Source organism: Canis lupus, chromosome 29 (genome assembly GCF_003254725.2).
Source record: "Canis lupus dingo isolate Sandy chromosome 29, ASM325472v2, whole genome shotgun sequence".
Classification (NCBI taxonomy): Eukaryota; Metazoa; Chordata; class Mammalia; order Carnivora; family Canidae; genus Canis; species Canis lupus.
Window position 1 is genome coordinate 22,149,259 of NC_064271.1, and position 20,706 is coordinate 22,169,964.

Here is a 20,706-nt window from a genome sequence, read left to right on the forward strand (position 1 = left end):
ATCACACCCAGATTACAGTCTTGTTGACTTCTGTGTTGGTGCAAATTTATGAGGAAGGCCATGGACAGGGCATAAAACAATGAGCTGCTGCTTCTGGTGTAATAGATTTGCTACTGAATACACGTTATTGGGGATGGAAACCAGAGTCTGGAGAAGGCACCATGATATCCCGGGGTGCAGGGCAGTGTGTGTTGGCAGCCAAAACTCGGCCCCACAATAACTCAGTCCTCACAGGCAGTCGAGCCAGAGAGATTTATGGACCCCAAGGAACGCGTGCGACCAAGGCTGCTCAAAGGAGGCAATACATTGTGAGATTCTGACTGTCAAATAACATGTTGGGGTTTCTTCAGTGGTCCCAAGACTTAGAGATTACATCTTTAACACATCAATAACTTAGCCTCTGGTTAGCAAGGTTCACTGGGGCATGACTAATCAGAGGATGAAAGTGTCTTTGTGGGGATTAACTTTAATGAAAAGAAAAGGGATAGTTATTTGGGGAGTTTGAAATCTTCCATAAATCAAAGCGAACACTGACAAAGCAGGTTCATAAGGTAAGAATGAAGCCATTGTGGGGAAAATTAAGGACCAGCTACTTTTTATATAAATCACAGGTCAGGGCTACATTGGTTGAGGATTCCATGGGAACAGGAGCGTTTAACTTCTTCAGGTGTAAAGGAATGATATTTGGGGGAAGTTCAGCCCTCCTTAAGGAAAACCAGATGGCCCTTGTTCTTATTAACCCTTTCCCACTGTCTTAAGAATATCTAGCAATGGGCTCATTGAATTTTTGAGGGAGTGATCTCTACTTATTCCAAATTCAGATTTCGAGGTACTTCCTGAACCCAACCCTTACCAAAGGGTCCTATAATTCAAAGCCTATTTGGAAACCATGGAAATGACTCCATGTAGCCCACCAATCACCTAAGAAAGATGATTCTCTGTCCCACTGAGAGTTTAGGCATTAAACTCATAAGAATGAACCAGAGGTGGACTCCAATATAATCAAGTGATTAAAGTTTGCTCCACAAGTAATAGGGAAAACTGACATCACATCCTTCCTGACGCTATGCATCATGAGGGACTCAACAACAACAATGTTGTGTTGCTGCCAAAATTGTGTAACCTGAGTCTAATCCTGGGGAAACTACCAGATAAGCCCAAGTTGAGAGAAATTCTACTAAACAACTGACTTGTTCTCTTAATTTATTAATTTTTTTGTTATTGTTAAAGACAAAGAAATTCTGAAGAGCCATTCCAGATTAAAGGAGACTAAAGAGATATGACAACAAAATGCAATGTGTCATTCTGGACTGAATTCTTGTCAAGACCTAACTGTATTGGGACAATTGGTGAAATATGTATGTGACCTATGTTTCAGTAACATTACTGTATCAATGTTAAATTTTCTGAATTCATAATTATATAGTAGCTATGCAAGAGACTATCCTCATTTCTAAGAGAGAGAACTATTTTAAGGCTAAAGTTCATGATATTTGCAACTTACTCTCAGTGGTTGAGAAAAAATTATACATGATATATATGTGTAGATATATAAACAGGGAGAGAGAGAGACAGACAGGGAAACAGAAACAGAAATGTAGCAAAACGTTATCTAACATTTGGTAAGTCTAAAAGAAAAGCACATAGGAATTTATTGTACTATTCTCACAATTTTTGTATAGATTTGATATCTGTTCAAAAGTAAAACATAAAATGAGTCAGATATTCTTTAAGAATAGTAAATGCATGGAGAAGGACATATAATACTTAAAAAAGAAAATTTTCTAGCTGGTCTCTGGTTGCTGGAGTCAGGCTTGGTCTGTCAGAGAAAAGTGCAATATGAAAGAAATGGTTCATAGTATCAGGAATGCTTTTGACTTGAAGCTTCATAAACTCAACTTGTACAAATATGAACCTACATTTGTCATATCAGCTATTCTAGAGCTGGTGAGAAGATTCCCAGGCTCCTATCTTTTTATTATGCATTTTTAGTGGATTGGTTTTTTGCCTCGTGGGTACAAGATGGCTACAGCACTTCCAGGCACACTGTTTTCTTTCCAGGAAGAAAGAAGGTAGAAGAAGAAAGGAGAGGCAGCCTCTGTTCAGAAAAGCAAAAGATTTTCTAAAAACTTGCAGAGTGCAATTAAAGATAAATACGCTCAAAACATGTTTTATTCTCCAGTTAGTCTTCTCCTGACCATGAAATTACATATTATCAAATGTTAGAGAAGGAGTAGAGTCCAGGACTGGGTTCAGTCCTGGTTCTATTTTTTACTCTATATGTGGCTTGACACAAATTACTTGAATTTTTGGGGCTTCGATTTCCTCATTTTAAAAAAGAGATATTTAAATTAAATTATCTCAAGCTCAAGCCGATCTATAACAATCTGTGTTTGTACTTCCTATTGTTTAAGGGTGCTTTTGTCTGAAGGACATACAACTCTGACCTCAACTGGCTGAAAAAGATTAAGAAACTTATTATCTTACAAGAGAAGGTGGCTGGGTATCCCTGGATTCACAGAATTTGATTTAAGTACCTAATGGCATCACCATCAACATCTCAGGTTCCTTCCATTTCTCTGTGCTGCCCCCGCTGGGCTGGCTTCCTCTTCATGCTTTTGATGCAGCTATTCCACGTGGTGTACCCAGATAAGACAACATGCCTACAAGGTAGAAATAGCATCTAGTCCCATGGTGAGTCTCCTTTCTCATGGGAGAGATGTAACTTCCCAGCAGCTCCCTACAGATGTCCTCTCATGTTCCACTAGACAGAATTGACTTGTGTGTGGGTCTCACATCATCACTGAAAGGAGGACAGAATTAACTAGTTGGTTTAGACTAACTAGCCTAGCCTATTTGTCTGAGGTCAAACAGATTTCACGAAGTCTATCATAATACATTTGTCATCAGGGTTCTCTGGAGAAACAGAGCCAATAGGATATATAGAGGGAGACATAAGAGGAATTGGCTCATATGGTGATGGAGATTGAGAAGTCTCAGTCAGCTGTCTGTAGGCTGGAGACCCAGTAAAGCCAAAGGTATAATTCAGTCTAAGTCCAAAGGCCTGAGAACCAGGAGCTCCCCTGTCCAAGGACAGGAAATTTACCCTTCATTAGCCTTTTTGTGGGTTGGATGATTCCTGCACATATTGGTGAAGGCAATCTTTTCACTCAGCCTACTGAATCAAATGTGGAATCTTCTGGAAACACCCTCACAGACACATCCAGAAATGTGCCAGCTATCTTGGTATCCCTTAGCCCAGTCAAGTTGACACATAATATTAACCATCACATTATTTTTTACTTGTAAGGGGGAACTATTTGGGAAAATAATTTTTTCCCAGATACCATAGGAGGGTGGTATTCAAAAATACCAAAGGTGATACTCATAAATATCAAAGACTCACATATATTTGCTCATCCCTCTAAATCAACATTGGCCACTTCCACTTCCACCAATGAAATATCTCCGTTATTGATTGTTCTAAGAAATAGTCCAAAAGGAAATACACACACAGCCATAAAAAGGGGAGTGGATGTCTCTAGAGTTAGTTTACTTTAAGTATACATTCATTCATTCATATATATATATTAATTCAACAAATATTTATTAAGCACCTACTATATTCCAGGCACAGGAATGATAATGAAAAGCTGTAGTCTCTGCTCTTAAGGAACTTATACTGTGGTGGTAAAACAGACATCTTAACAAGTATAATAAATGTCAATAACGGTAATAGTCAGAGAAAAGACTAGTAAAGATGGGTGACATCATAAAGGAAAATTGCAACTATCTCAGATACTTGGGATTCTCATGATATTAATCATGCTATAAATTATAAGCAAGATGATTGTGTGTGTGTGTGTGTGTGTGTGTGTGTGTGTGTTTGGTAGTAACATCCTTTTGTTTCTTTCATGAGATTAAAAGAAAATTTCTATATGTATTCATATACATTTCACAGGAGACTATTTCTTTCGAATAAAAAGTTAAGTGTTGCTTTCAGCCCTGACACTCTGCTCTCCAAGAAGTCTTACAACACAGAGATTCATTTTAACCTATGCCTGTAGATTTTTTCCATCCAATTCTACCCACTACTGTTAATAGTTAAAGAGGAGAGACTCTTTAGGCTCAGTTATTGATGAGCTAACATATAAGACTAACTGTATGCCAGACACTAAGTGCTTTACATATATCACTCATTTATTCCTTGCAGCAACTTTACGACACAGAGTGAGAAAACTGGGCTATGAAGGATTAAATAACTAGCTCAAGGTCACAGAGCAGTAAGTGATAAAGATGGGATTCAGAAAATTTGGCCTGGCTTCAGAGCGCATGCTCAGAACCGCTAGGCGTTAGCGGTACATAGCCATAGCTGCTGGATCTCAAGACAATGGGTTTTGGTCCCATACTCTGTTACTCATTTAACTCATTTCTATAACATCTTGTGTCAAGTACCTATGAAGGCAAAATCCAGGTTGTTCATAAAACACCATGAGTCAAAAAAAAAGAGATCACAGGGAAATATAAATTAGAAAATATCTTGAGCTGAACCAACCTGGAAAAACATGCCATACCAAAATTTTGTTCACAGCCAAAGCATGCTGAGAGGATAATTTATGGATTTTAACACTTACATTGAAAAGGAAGAAAATCTAAACACAGTAATTTAATCTTCTGTCTTAAAATGCTAGGAAGCAGAAAAAGACCAATTCAAACCATAAGTAAGTCTGAAGTAAGAAAAAAATAAAGCTCAGAATGGAAATTAACAAAGAGAAAAGAGAAAAATAATAGAAATCAAGGAAACCAAAGTTGGTTTTTCAAAAGACCCAGAACTTTGAGAAACCTTTAACTAAAATGTCCAAGGGAGAGATGACACAAAATACCAAAATTAAAAATGAAAGACTAGCATACCTACAGACCCCATAGAAATTAAGTGTCTTAAGTGAACATTATGAATAGTTTTATGTAGACAAATTAGATGATTTAGCTAAAGTAGTCAAATTCCTAGAATGATTATTAAATTCCTAGAAATTATTAAAGCAGATTCAAGAAGAAATTTTTAAAAATCTTAATGGAATTGTAAAATGTAAAGAAATTAAATTAGCAACAAAGAAATCATTCCACAAAGTAAAACTCATGGTCAAATGGCTTTCTTTATTAGTAAACTGTATCAAACATTTAAAAACAAATACCAATCCTAGACAAAATCCTTCAGAAAAATATAGAAGAAAACAGCTACTAACTAATTCACTGATGACAGTGTTAATCTAATACCAAAGCCAGATAAATGCATCACCAAAAAAAAAAAAAAAGAATGAAGCAAACTAATAATCTTTATGAATAGATATAAAAGTATTTAATATAATATTAGCTAACTGATTCCAGAAACATATTAAAAGAATTATGCATCATGGGCAAATGGGATTTATCTCAGGAATGTAAGATCAGTTTAACATACTAAAATCAAACAATCAATTCATGTAATCTATAAGTAGAAAATAAGATAAAAGACCACATGAACAACACAACAGACTGAGTATCTGACTAGATCCAATGCCCATTTATGAGGAAAACTCTTGAGAAACTAGGTATAGAAAGAATTTCTTCAATCTGATAAGGGGCACCAATAAAAACCAACAGCTAACTTTATAGTTAGTGCCAAAAAAACTGAATCTTTTCCCCCTAATATTGGGAATAATGCTAAGTAAAATAAGCCAGTCAAAGACAAATACCATATGATTTCACTCATATGTGGAATTTAAGAAACAAAACAAAGAAAAACAAGACAAACCAAAAAAGTACTCTTAACTGTAGAGAACAAACTGATGGGTACTGGGTACCAGAGGGGAGGTGGGAAGAGGATGGGTAACACAGGTGATGGGGATTAAAGAGTACATTTATTACAATGAGCACTGAGTGATGTAGAGAATTGTTGAATCACTGTCTTGTACCCCCAAAACTAATATAACACTGTATATTAACTAGATTGGAATTTAAAACAATTAATTTAAAAAAGGTATTTATAAGGAAAGAAAAAAAATTAATCTACATTTTTTAAAAAGGCTGGGAATAAGGCAAGAATGTCTGCTCTCGCCACTCCTTTTCAAATGGAGGTTTTAGCCAGTGCAGTAAGACATGACAAATAAAAGAATACAGACTGGGAAGGAAGAGAAACACTCTCTTTGTTCACAAACACTCACATAGAAATGCAAAGGTCCTAAAATAAATAAGTAAATTTGAAAATGTCAAAGCTTGCTATGTAAAGCTTAATTTTAAAAATCATTTTATGAAAGCTACAGCAGTCAAAAATACTTGGTATTGGCATAATGATGAACATATAGATTAATGGAAAGGAAGTCCACAAATAAATGCTTACATTTATGGTCAATTGATTTTCAAAAGAAGTAAAAGCAATTCAGTGGGGGAAAGTGAATATCCAAATATAAAAACATGAACTTATTATAATTTATCATAATTCACAAAATTAACTCAAAGAGGATGACAGACCAACATGGAAGAGCTAAACCTATAAAACTTCCAGAAGGAATAATATGAGAAAATCTTTTTTACTCTGGATTTGGAGAGGATTTCATAAATGTGACACCCAAAACATGATCCAACTGCTATAAAAAATAAAAATAAAGAAAGAAAGAATGTGAGCCAGGGCACCTGGGTGGTTTAGTGGTTGAGTGTCTGCATTTGGCTCAGGTCTTGATTTTGGAGTCCCAGGATCGAGTCACCCATTGGGCTCCCTGCAGGGAGCTTGCTTCTCCCTCTGCTTGTGTCTCTGCCCCTCTCTCTCTGTGTCTCTCATGAATAAATAAATTTTTTTTTTAAAAAAAGGAAATAATGTGAGCCATAAAATAAAAATATTGGTAAATTGGGCTACATCCAGAATATATAAAGAACTCTTAAAACTCAACAATAAAAAGCGACTGAAGTGTCCTTCAATGGATGAAAGGATAAAGAAAATGCAATACATATATAAAGTGGAATATTATTAGCCTTAAAAGAGAAAGAGAGTCTGGCACATGCCACAACATGGATATCCTTAAAGACACTATGTTAAGAGAGATAAACCACAAAAGGACAAATATCATATGACTCCATTCATATGAGAGTCCTAGAGTCATCCAATTCATAGCGATGGCAAGTAGAGTGGCAGTTGCTGGGGTTGTGGGGAGGGATGAATGAAGAGTTAGTGTTTAATTGGGAAAACGGAAAAAGCTCTGGAGATAAATGTCGGTGATGGTTACACAACAACGTAAACATACTTAATGATAGAACCGTATGGTTCAGATGGTAAATTTTTTATTATATATATTTTTTACTACTTTTTAAAAAGTGAAAAAAACCTCAATACTAAGAGAACAAGCAACTCAATTTGAAAATGGGCAAAATAGTAACATAGATAATCATCAAAGAGATATACAAATGACTAACAAGCTCAGGAAAAGCTTATGATTTTGATTAGCCATTATGGATATGCAAATTAAAACCACAACATGATGCCAGGACACACCTACTATAACAGCTATAATCCTAAAGATTACCAATACCAGGTGTTGGCAAGTATGTGTAGAGATGAATTTTCATACTTTGCTGATGAAAATATAGAATTGTACAGCCAAACTTTGGGAAATAGTTGGACAATTTTTAAAAAACTTATACATATACTTACTATATAACCCAGATATTTCGATACTAGGTATCTACCCAAGAAAATATGTTCACACAAACTTGTATAAACAGCATCATTCATAATAGGCCCGAAAATAGAAACAACCCAAATGTTCATCAACTGAATGGATAAACAATAATATGTGGTGCACCCATATACTAGAATAATAGTCAGCAATACAAATAAATGGACCGTTGCTACATGCAATATCAAATTGGAAGATCTAGCCATCAATCCCGAGTGAAGATTCCCACTCGTTGAGGGATTGCCCCCTCTCTCTCTGTCAAGCACTTTGTTTCTTAGAAATCATAGGGTTAATTGTGCATGGCTTCTGACTCCTGCAATTATTCTGTGGGTTTGAAACTGAGTGTGTTTTACCAGGCCAAGAGCCCGCCTTTGGCACCTCTGATGGCTCTTTCTCACTATTCATTTCACTCAGTTGTTATTTTTTCCTTTCTGTATTCAGTGGCTTTATAATGTTCCAAAATTTTCCATGAAGATAATTTCCAGAAAAATGAGCTACTAGGTTTGGATAGCACACTCACTGGCTCACTCACTACCCCTGAAGGACTAGGCTGGCTGACCTTGCCACTTAGGAGACATGCCCAGGCCTTGGGATCCCACCAACCACACCTCTCAGGGTCTCTGTAAGGAGGAGAAGCCAGAAAAACCATCTCCATCTCCTCCACCTGGGTCTCAGGCCTCAGGTCTCAACTTCCCAGCCTAGAGCAACCATACAGCAGGGTGTTGTGGGCTCTGTGAATAATGCTTGTGAGTGGGCAAGGTGTAGCTACTCAGTGGAGGCCTGGCTCGGGCCAGCATCCTAGGCTGAACCTTACTCCCAGGAGGGCCCTTGTCCGATGCCAAAATCCAGTCCCACAGCTACATTTTAAAAAAAGTTTTATTGGCACACGGCCATGTTCATTCATTTACATATTGTTTATGGCTGCATTCACAACAAAGTGGCACAGTTGAGTAGTTTTGACAGAGGCAGTGTGGCCCACAGAGCTATTTACTATTTTGCCCTTTACAGAACAAATTTGCTCACCCTCGATTCCATTCCCCAGGGCCCAGGACTCTATGTCTACCTTCAGACCTGTCACTGGGTGAGACGCAGCATGGTGGGGAGATGCGGTTGTAAATACCCACTTCCGGGGGCACCAGCATCTGACTCTTGATCTCAACTCAGGTCATGATCTCAGGGTCATGAGATCGAGCCCCATGTCAGGCTCTGGGCTGGGTGGGAAGTCTGCTTGAGACTCTCTTCCCCTCCCTGGCTCATGTGTGCATTCTCTCTCTCTCTCTCTCCTATCTCCCACCATTTATTTATTTTTAAATAAATAAATCTTAAAAAAAAAATCTAGATGCCTAGGTCACATCCCAGAACAGGGAAGTCAGAATCTCTGGGAAGGGGACCGACCCGGACATCAGCATTTATAAAAACTTCCCAAGTGATTCCAATGTGTAGCCAAGGTTGGGAATCATTGAAGAGAGAGCTTTATCCAGGGATGCTGGGAGGAACATTTGGGTCTTTTTCTTGTTTATTGATGCTACGTCACTTGCAACTTTTAAAAGTCAGATCAAAAACACATACATTATAGACGTGAATGCAAAAACTAAGTGAATTTTCAGATATTTTCTGTTTGCAATGAACTGCTTGCTGCTTTAGGCTGCATCCTGCTATCAAGGGAAGCCGCAATTCACGTGAAAGCATCTTACACTTCAGAAGAAGCCAAGATGGGGCTGCAGTCTCGCAGGCAGTCTTTGTCTAAAGCTCTCCACAGGGGGATCCCTGGGTGGCTCAGCGGTTTAGCGCCTGCCTTTGGCCCAGGGAGCTATCCTGGAGTCCCGGGATCGAGTCCCGCATCGGGCTCCCGGCATGGAGCCTGCTTCTCCCTCTGCCTGTGTCTCTGCCTCTCCCTCTCTCTCTCTCTCTCTATGTCTATCATGAATTTAAAAAAATAATAATAATAAAATAAATAAATAAATAAATAAATAAATAAATCTCTCCATAAATTCACATCTGATGCAGCCATTGTTAGCATCTCCTCCCGAAACCAGAATTAACTTCCTCAAAAGTGCACCTGGATCTACTTCTTCCCTCTGCTGGCCGTGCCACCGCCATCCCCCGGCCCCGCAGTGGCCTCCTGATGAGACCTCTGCTGCCTTCCTTACCAGTAACAGGATTGGCTTCGTTAAATGAATTCTGACTGTGTCTCTTTCTTGCTTTAAATCTTTAGTGGCCTCCCGCTGCACCCAGAGGGAATCTTGACCTCTTTGCTTGGTTTACAAGTCCTGCCCACTGCCCCCTGGCCAGCCTATCTGCTCCTTCCTCTTCTACATACCCTTCACCCCTGGCTTCTCTCGGCTCTGGAAAGAACTCAAGCACTGCCCCATCGAAGATCTTTTACCCATCTTAGTGATCTTCCCCACACTACCTCATCCATCAGGACCTAGCAGACAAATGCCTCCCCACACGGGCCTACCCCACCGCCCCGTCAAGGACTCCTTACCCCGAGTTACCCTCCACCTGTTTCCTCTTTCATTTTGTCCCTTTGTGACAACTATAACAGCTTGTAATTATTTGTTTTCCTTCCTTCCCTTCATTCCTTCCTTCTTTCCTTCCCTTCTCTTTCTTTTCCTCTTTCTTGTTCTTGTTCTTGTTCTTCTCCTCCTCCTCTTCCTCTTCCTCTTCTTCTTCTTTTTGATTCACCTACTCTTCTAGAATCTAAGTTCCTTTAGAAAAGAGGCTGAGTCATTTGGTGCTCCATTGTGTCCCTAGGCCCAAACACACATGGTAGGTCCTCGGGAACCATTGCATTGAGGTTAGTTTAGTGTTCCTACCAGCCAACCTTGGTTCTCTTCCTTGTCCACACAAATGGCATGACATACAAGGGTTGGGATGCCCATGCCCATAGGGTAGGAGTGAATGGGAAGGAGCCAGCCTCGAGGGGGTGACTGCCACTCATTCCTGCCAGCTATCACGGTGTAGGTCCATGGTTGCTGGATCTTTCAATATTTCAAGAGATGTAGACAGTCTAGGTGATTTTAAAACCTTGGCAACTAATCTTAAAAAAACACACACACACAACAACAACAACCAACCCTCTGGGAGGCCAAGCAAAACACATAACACATCTGTGGGCTGCATCCAGCCCGAGGGCTGCCAGTTTGCAACCTCTGCTGAATTCCAGATGGGCTAACTCTCTGGTTCTCCTCTGATCTACCAGCCTAGTTCCCTATCAAAGGGAGGAATGAGGTTAGATGTGGTTTGGATTATCAATGTTTCCGAAGAAAAGATAGTCCTTTGAAGCATGAATTCAACTCTGGACTTCAAGGGCTGTCGGCCCAGCACTGGAGTGAGCTCAGCCAGTCTGCCATTCACTCAACATTCCTTCATGCCCAGTAGTGCCAAGGACAGTGTGGCCTGCTGGCCAGTGGCTCCAGGTCACAGCCCTGGGCCACCTGCTCACAGCCAGCCCCACCGCAGCCCTTCCCCCTCAGTGCTCCCTGGCTAGCCCCCCAGGAGCCCCAGCTGCGCTCCTCACTGCCGGCCCCCGTCACTACCCCCTTCCTGCTCCCCAGAAACCCGTTCACCCCCCAGGGGACACCACCTCCTCCCTGGCGGCCCCGTCGGAGAAGCAATTTATCCTCCCCGCTGGTCCTCATGGGCAGTGGCCACACCAAGGGTGAGCTTGGTGCTTTGGGTGGTGGCCAGCACCGACCTGGCTTCTTTTGTTCTGTTTTATTTTACTACTTTTCACTGCATATGCATGTGTCCATCCCTCTCTGTCCATCAATACACTTTCCTTTCTGATGCATTTCAAAGTGAATCGGACAACGTGCACATTGTGAATGTTCAATCTTTGTTAATGGTTGGTTTTTTTTTTTTTGAGATAAAAATTTACCTTTAATAAAATGCACAACCCTTAAGTATAGAGTTTTGAGGTTTGCCTGGGCAACCCAAACCCTTATCAACATACAGAATATTAACATCAACCCAGAGCGCTCCCTCACGCCCCTGTCTCAGCTGGTTCCCCCACTTGACCCCCAGAAGCCAGCATTGCTCTGATAACTTTCACCATGGATGAGTTTACCTGTTCCCAAACTTCATAGAAATGAAATCAGGCGGCGTTGACTATTTTGTGCAAGGCTTCACTGAAATGCATTTGAGATTTATCCAAATGATGAATTTGTACGATCCACTGTATGTTTATCTAAATTCCTATTGATGGGCATGTGGGCTGTTGACAGTTTTTGGTGATTACAAATAAAGCTGCTGTGACCATTCTTGTGTAGGCATTTTGGGTTCATTTATTTCTCTTGGGTAAATACTGGGGGATAGAATGGCTGGGTCACAGAGCAGATGCATGTGTTCCCTGGCTTTAATCCGGGTTTCATTTCGATCAAACAATACCAGCAATCACAACTGAATTTTTCTCCAGGCCACACCTGGCTGGATATGTCCAGAAAATGAAAGATAGACCTTGCCTTCAAAGAGTTTACAGTTCAATGATGACGATAGACATGCACGTGTGGCCACTTCAATGACACATGTGAGCCATGGATAGCGCCATCTGCTCAGGAGAGAATGAATGAGGCAGCCCAGTGGTGTCATATGTTTGGGCAGGTAGAGGCTGAGGCATCCAGGAGGGCTTCGTGAAGGAGGCGGGATGTGGGCTTCACCTGGAAAGCGGGGCAAGGAGGAAGGGGAAGGTGAACACACGTTAGACAACAGTTGATGAGGAAAACGTGGGGGCAGGACAGGGCTGGGCATGTTCAGAAGATGAAGGAAAGACAAGCCAGCCTGGCCTAGAAGGACCTAGAGAGAGAAGCATCAAATCTGGCAGCAGGATGTTTGGGGCCCAACTCATTGCCTATCAGGCTACAGAGTTTCAGGTTTTCAAAGGTTCTCCCTTTTTCTCTTCTGGGACTCAGTGAGCTGGGTTACTGATAATTTTAGTTCTAAACAATATTCCAAAAATCCAGACACAACTGTGGACTTTTAAATTTCCTTAGGATTTCCAGTTGCAAAAAACTGAGTATGTCATCCCAACTCTGCTCTAGCGATGCTCCAGTTTCACTTTTCAGCTTTTCAGTTAGTGGGTACACTGGAAGAGCTGCACAGAGCGGGAAATCTCTGGTCCTCGGATCAAGTGGTCACTGTTATTGCTATTTTAAGTGCCCCAATTGTGTCTTTGGATGCCCTGCCCTCCACCCTGCACTGCCTACAGTTCTGAAGGCAGGAAAGGCAGGATTTTGGCCAAGATATTAAGAGAAAACACCTTCAATGCCCATGTTCTACCCTCAGCAGCCTAGTCCATGAGACATGCTTTAAATGGGAGCTTGGGATTCCCAAGTGACAAGAAGGAGCATGTGCTTCCTGCATTTTGCATTCTTTTCCTCGTAGGACTAATCATCCCCTGACAAGAGCAAATGTCTCCCCTCCTTATAATTTGTATATCTTTTCCAGACTTCACAAGGGCACTACCCTGGATGAAGCTTCAGTCTTTGACTCAGAACTCTATAAAGATGCTCAGATGGCCTCAGGCAGGAGAAAAATCTGTTGACCAGCTCTTGTGGATCTTACAACATACTGGGGTTGTCAAGGTTCCAAACTGGCCTCTGTGTGGGACTAAAAGTCCCATTAAAAATGGGCAGAAGACATGAATAGCCATGTCTCCAAAGAACACAACCAGATGGCCAACAGACACATGAAAAGATGTTCATCATCACTTGTCATCAGGGAAATGCAAATCAAAACCACAATGAGATATTACCTCACACCTGCCAGAATGGCTAAAATCAAAAACACAAGAAACAACAAGTGTTGGTGAGGATGTAGAAAAAAAAAGGAACCCTCCTACACCTTTGGTGGGAGTGCAAGCTAGTGCAGACACTGTGGAGATTCCTCAAAAAGTTAAACATAGAACTATCCTATGATCCAGTAATTGTACTACTATTTACCCATAAAGTGCAAAAAATTAATTTAAAGGGATACCTGTGCCCTTATGTTTATTATTGCAGCATCATTTACAATAGTCAAATTACGGAAGCAGCCCAAGTGTCCACAGACAGATGAATGGATAAACATAAAGATGGTGTGTGTGTGTGTGTGTGTGTGTGTGTGTGTGTGTGTGTGTAATGGAAGATTATTCAGTCATGAAAGAGAATGAAATCTTGCCATTTGCAATAACATGGATGGAACTAGAGAGTATTTTATTAAGTGAAATAAGTCAATTGGAGAAAGATAAATATCATATGACTCCACTCATATGTGGAATTTAAGAAAAAAAAAAAAACAAGCGAAGGCAAAGAGAGAGAGAAATAAAGAGACAAACCAAGAAATAGACTCTTAATTATAGAGAACAAACTATGATTTCCAGAGGAGCAGTGGGTGGGGAGATGGATAAAATAGGTGATGGGGATGGAGAGTACACCTACCATGATGAGCAATGAGTAATGCATAGAATTGTTGAGTCACTATATTGTTTACCTGAAACTAATGTAACACTGTATGTTAACTATAATAGAATTAAAAAAGAAAACCTAATGAATTTTTTTTTTTTTTTTTTTTTTTTTTTTACTGTTCTGGTTGCTCATCAGAGAAGCTTTGGAGAATCATGGTGGGATAGCTCAGTGCTGTGAACCATCGTACCACATTTCCTCTTCTTCAGCCTGGGGAGACATAGCTTGTTGAAAAAGCCCAAATAGCACCCACGGGCACAAATCTCAGATTTAGACATGCGGGATGGTGGAGAGAAGAGTTGCCTAAAAGCCCAGGTGGCAAGGCAGCCGATGGCTGGAGGGCAGCTTATATGGAATTGCAGGTACCTTTGGGATTTCCTCTCCCCTGCTCCTGTAGCATGAGTGCTGGCAGTGCAGAGGACCAATGTCCCTGTGTGCTTGGCATTTCCAGTTTTGACACTGAAAGTCCCAAGTCTCAGGAAACCCCTGTCCTGGGCAAATCGAGGTTGGTCACCCTATACATAGCAGCAGTCCAGTGGAGCACTTTCTTCTGAATAAAGTCTGGGTTTCTATAGTGCTGGTTAAAAGAATTCTCCAGAGCCACCTCGGCACCCAACAAGGGTAGATGAGTGGAGTACAGCACTCACTGCTCTTTCAGCCAGGCTGTTAGTGAGGCTGGAGAGGCCAGCCCTGCAGGCCCCAGAAAGATGGCTGCCAGTCATAGAGGAAGATTCAGGGCCATGGGTTTCAGCAGCAAAGATGGTTTCTGGATCAGCTGCCATAGTATTTGATGAGGCAACAGATCTTCTATGGCTTTTTTATTTGCAAATTTAGAGGAAGCAAATGATATACATGCAGTGAGTCTGACTCTCTGACCTGGGGGTTGGAAGTCACACCGATGTCATCCTTCAGAGGGTTTGGTTCTGGGTGAGGTTAGTAGAATTTGTCCCCTTCTACCACCTAGAAGAAAAAGGCTGTAGCTTTGGAGGGTGCTTTGTTGCATCCTGCAGGGTCAAAAGGAGACACCTTGGCTATGCAGTTGTTTTTTTTTTTTTATTTCTAGACGTTCTTTCTCTTGTCTGCCTGTTTGTCTCTATAGGATTTGAAGCATCTGAGATCCTTGCTATCTTTTGTCCTTCAAACATGTGAGGGTTGTTCCTCCAGAAGAGATCCAGAAGCCATTCTTCTGTGGTTGGGACTCTGCACTACTAGTCTCTTGAGCCATTGTCTCTCTGAGATGCCACAGAAGTTTGGGAAGTCCCATTGTTCTATGGGAGTTGGGCCAAACTGTCTGAAACAGATCTCATAGTGTAAACACACCCATGTCAGACTCAGTGTTCTAGGGATTTCCTCCCATCTCTGTCCCACCCCCTCACCCTGATATTGCAACAATGCGCCATTGATAACATCACTGTCCCTCAAGGATGTGTGGTTGAGCTCAACACTGACGGCTCTCAGACAACTGCGGGCATCTGTCCTCTACCACCTAGGCTAGCCAAGACACACAATGTGTTCTTCGTTATGGACTACACAGGGGGTCTGAATTACAAGGAAATAATTCAATCTCTCAGGCTAGGGTGAAACTGCCAACCAAAAGAACAATTTATGAGATCATCCAAACCTGGATGTGAAATTAATTCCATACACGATAACTCACCACAGACCACCTTGTTTAATTTTATTTTTTTTCCTAGTAATAAGATCTTCCTGCTATCATTTATGTTCTTGACAATATGAAAACAATATAACCATCATGCTAGAAATTACTTTAAATCTGAAATATAGAGAGTTATAATGGTAGTATGAGCTTTAAGACAATTTTGTCTGTCATAAATGAATTTGTTTGAGCTGAAGATTCTAAGCATACCTATTCACAGTTATCACAACCCAGTAAGAAAAGTGAAATTTTGGCCATAGTAGTTGACCTAGAACTTTCTGGGCCATTCTTTTTTCAAGCTCAAAGTTCTGGTCCATAGGACCACACTCTCCCAGCAAATTGGCATTGACTCTGGGCTCCCGGGATACAAAAAGGAGTAAATGTCAGGCTTTTGTCATACTTTCCTGATCTTCCTCGGAGGGTCCAGAATCCAAACCAAGTCATGGCCCCTGTCCCTGAGAAGCTTATGATCAAGATTTTGGGGAAAAAATGAATACAGATGAAATAATAGTCAAGGCCATAAGCTAGTGTGTCATGGTGCCCTGGAGCTCAGGCTTAATATCAGCCAGAGGGTTTGGAATAGCCTGCAGGGAGAAGCAGGGCTCGCAGCAGAGCAGAAGCCTGGGAGACTTGAATCGGTGGTGTTGAATAAAGCCACAAACATACAGTTATTGAGGTCAAGTGTCCTATCATGGAACTAAAATTAGCCCTCAGTGCAAGAAAGAATGGGAGCTTAGCAATCTGGGCCCACCTAGTGTTGGCATCTGGCCCTCTCTTGTGCAAACTAACCAGAAAAAAAAAAAATGAATGCTGTGTTCAGCTGTCTGTGGAAAAATGGCACTCACTCCACTGTGTGCTCCGACCACAAGGAGACAGAAAGAGGCAAAAGGGAGCTCCCACCCTGTGTGGCAACTTGTAAGGGATTGTGAGAAGGATTCTGTGTGTAGCAGAGATGGAAGTTAATGGCTAACTGAGGGCTGGCTTCTGCCATTTTACCCAGCAATTGCATTCAAGTCCAGGGAAATTATAAAGGAAAACTGTCCCAGTTATCTCCTGCTGCATAACAAACCATCCCAAACTTGGTGACTTAAAGCAATTCTTGCATTATTTCTCATGATGCTGTTGATGAGTTGACTGGCTGGGTGGAACTTCTGCTCCACATGATGGTGGCTGGGGTATTGTTCATCTGAGGCTTCACTGGGCTGGAACCCCCAAGAGGGCCTGTTCACACAGCTGGCAGTTGATGTTGGCTGTCAATTGGGAGCTCAGCTACGGCTTGACCAAAATGCCTACAATGTGGTCTTTCCATGTGGCTTGGGCTTCTCACAGCATGGCAGCTGGGTTCCAAGAGTGACCGTCAGAAGAGAGAATAGCTCAAGAGGGAGGAAGCAGGAAGCTAGACCCAGAAGCAAGAGGCTAGGCCTGGAACTGTCACAATGTCACTTCCACCAGATTCTACTGATTTGGCAATTACAGGGCCAACCCAGATTCAAGGGGAGGGAAAATAAACTCTGCTTCTCACTAGTGAGAAAGACATTTTATAGCCATCTTTAAGTTACCACTAATGCCTTGTTATAGCTTTTCCATATAAGACGTTGTATCCCAGACTATGCCCACCGCACTTCACAATCTTGGTTCCCTACACAGCCCTTACGAAGGAGCCCCACACAAGGCTAACTACCAAGGAAGTTTAAACCAATACCCTCTGATTCCTGGCTCTTCTCTGGAAGTAGAAGCCCTAATCTTAGAAGGCAAATAAAAGCAGGCAGAGCTAAGACCACAAGCCTACCAGAACAATGGACAACTTACTCTCAAGGTGGGAAGGGGCTTCCAACAGGGAGTGTCTCTGTGGGGCAGCATCTACAGGCGGGGCACCCAATGCCCATCTGCAGTTGCCCCATCCTCAGAGGTAACCAACATACTCACTAGACACAGGTCACTGCAGATCATGCTGACCTGAATGAGACTCGATAGTTTGCAAATTCCCAAGGGTATTGCCTCCTTCTCCTGCACTGACACAGCCCAAGCAGACACCATCACTGGGTGGTAAGTGGGCAGAGATTGCTGACAACAGAATTCTTTCTTCACTAAATATCTGGATACACATCGCCAAATTGTTCTCTAGAAAAGGTGTACCAATTTACAGTGCTTGTACTTAGTGTAATAGCATGTCAGGCATCCAGAAGACAATGGACTCAGGATTTTGCTGGAGGAGCTGTCTAGCCCCTCAAGGGGGGGAGTGAGGCTACCCTTCTTTGCATCCTCCTCCTCCTTCCTGAACAAGACCATCAAAGGTCATCCATGACCTCCGATGCCAGATCTTCTGGGCTCTTTCCTGTCTGTTCTTGCTCACTCACTTCCTTACCATGGCAACCGACACTTTTGCCCATCCCATCATCCCCTGGCCGTCCTTGACTTATGACTTCCATTCTATCTCAGACTCCTGCATGAGCTTTTCTTTCTCAGCCTACTTCTACTTCCCAAGGCTTGGCCTTGGCCTTTTGCTCTTCTCTTATTCTACAAGCTCTATTTGGAGGATTGTATTAATTTACACGTCACCGATTACCACCCATGTGCTTATTCCTCACAAACACCTTCTCTTCCACTTAAATGTCACTCCTGATGTTTGACACTACATTTTCAATCACTAGTTGAAGATCTTTCTCCGGGTGTCCTGCAGACATGTCAGACTCAACAGGTTCAGCACTGACTTCATTAACAACCTGCTCCTCCCCTGCGTTCCCTATCTTAGTGACTAGTATTGCCATTTGCCAGCGTCCTAGGCCAGGGCACTGGAACCAGCCTGGACAAAACTCCCTCACTTCACCCATACATCCATTTGGTGATGAGGGCCTGTTGAATCTACCTTTCTCATGCTTCCTGTTCTCCCTCCCTACTGCTACTGCCCTCATTCAGACCTTCATTACCTCAACTCCACTGTAAATAACTTTTATTACCCATTGTATGGGACATCCTGTGCCTCTACTTCTCTTTCTCAGGGTGGTATACTAAGAAATTATATAAAAGAGCCAAGGTAGGGATCCCTGGGTGACGCAGCGGTTTAGCGCCTTTGGCCCAGGGCGTGATCCTGGAGACCCGGGATCAAATCCCACATCGGGCTCCCGGTGCATGGAGCCTGCTTCTCCCTCTGCCTGTGTCTCTGCCTCTCTCTCTCTGTGTGTGACTATCATAAATAAATAAAAAAAAAATTAAAAAAAAAAAGAGCCAAGGTAGTGCTATTATACTTGTAACCAGATAGAATTGAAGGAATAAGCTGCTTTTACCATACTGACCAAGAGAGACAGGGCTATTTATAGTCCTTTCTCTTTATTCCCAAGAAACTTATACCAACAGAAGCCAAGCTCAGCTTTGGTCTAATATTTCAGAGTCATCTTACCAGCCTTGGTTTCCCTGCCTTCTGGGTCTGTGTGTGCCTTTCTGGATCATTGGTGGGCTTCTTCTGCTATCTTCTCCTGGTGTCCTGAGGAGTCTAGAGCAAGAGGTGCATCATGAGGTGTGTGGGGAACATGTAATCCCTTTGTCAGAAATATTTCTCTGACCTATGGGTCATTCTCACGAAACCAGTCCCAAGAGGCGTTAAAAGGCACAGATATCTGGCTTCATGAAGACATCTCAAAGATGATCCTATTGTCTGAGTAGCCCACAGAAGCTTTCTGTGGAAGCTCCTGGCCTCAGGTCTCTGAGATTATTCAGTTTGAAATAACATTTATTTGTGTGCATGTTGTATAGCTATCTTTAAGAAATCAACGTCTCATGATACAAAACAGGGCTATGCCTTGTTCATTTCAGCCTCTTTCTCGTTTCAGCACTTACAATATCTGGCACACAGTAGTTGATCAATAATTATTGATTAATTCATCGATTGGATCTTGGTCAATAATAACTCATGTTTATTGAGTACTTGCTCTCTGCCACATATAGCTCAAAACACTTTACATGTATTAACTCATAAAATTAATTTATTTAGTCCACATAACAACACAGCCATCCTTACTTTATAGCTGAAGAAGGTAAGGCTTGAAAAATTAAGGTAACGTACCTGGACATTATTATAAGAATTTAGTGGAAAAGCCATGAGTTGAGTATAACAGTCTGACTCCTGAATCCTGACTCTTAACCATACCCAGCACAGCTTTCTTGATAAAAGCTGGATGAAGATTATAAATCAGCATTTAGGAAGGTTGTTGCTGGTGAAGGTGGTGGTTTGTAAGGGGCTGATCGCTCATAAAGTCTCAGCCATCCAGGGGATTTACCCCAGAAAAGGAAACATGCAAAATGGATTTCTACAGCATCTTGGTTATGAGTTGGCCACGCCAAGTCACCAGATCAAAGGGGAACAGGAATTCAAGGTAGACATTCTTTTTAACATTAAAACCGGGTCATTGGTCTGAATTTTCTCATGAAGCTTCCTATAAGCATTGTGAGAGCAGCAGGAGCTGAAATCAATTCCTAATGAAGCATATCTGTATCTGTCTTCTTGCGTTTTCTCTCAGCATCTTGCTGCCATCTCATCTGCCCAACTGGACTGGAAGCTCTTTGAGGGTAGAGACCCTTTAAGCTTTGGTTGGTTCCCCACAAGACTAACCCCATATCTACTAATTGATTAATTGGTTGGAATTTGGATGGTTAAAGTTAGAAACTAGAAGGCAAGATACACTTAGCCTGATGTTTGCAGGCTAAGTGATCTGTTCTCCTGAGATGGAGGCAGTGGTTGTGGTGGAGCTGAGCACTCAAATAGCTGTTGCACATTTTGTGGTGGTGACTGTGGAAGCGACTCTGGTTCCAGGCAAAAACAAAGGTTCTAACCTTCTCTGATGATCAAAGGGCCAATGTCTCCTTGGAGTTCACATCTAGGCTTGGGCTTTGCCTGGAGCTTAAT

General features: G+C 41.8%; 1 long non-coding RNA gene across 2 annotated transcripts in view; it reads left to right on the forward strand.

Annotated features, from left to right (window-relative positions):
* LOC125754008 (uncharacterized) overlaps positions 1-20,706 on the forward strand; it is a 39,201-nt gene that overhangs the window by 13,535 nt on the left and 4,960 nt on the right. The window contains exon 3 of one of the 2 annotated variants that reach the window (XR_007407170.1): positions 1,231-3,881. The exons of the other annotated variant lie outside the window; for it this stretch is intronic. This is a non-coding gene — a long non-coding RNA (uncharacterized LOC125754008). Of the gene's footprint in view, positions 1-1,230; positions 3,882-20,706 lie in introns of those variants that run through there. 2 annotated transcript variants of the gene reach the window in all.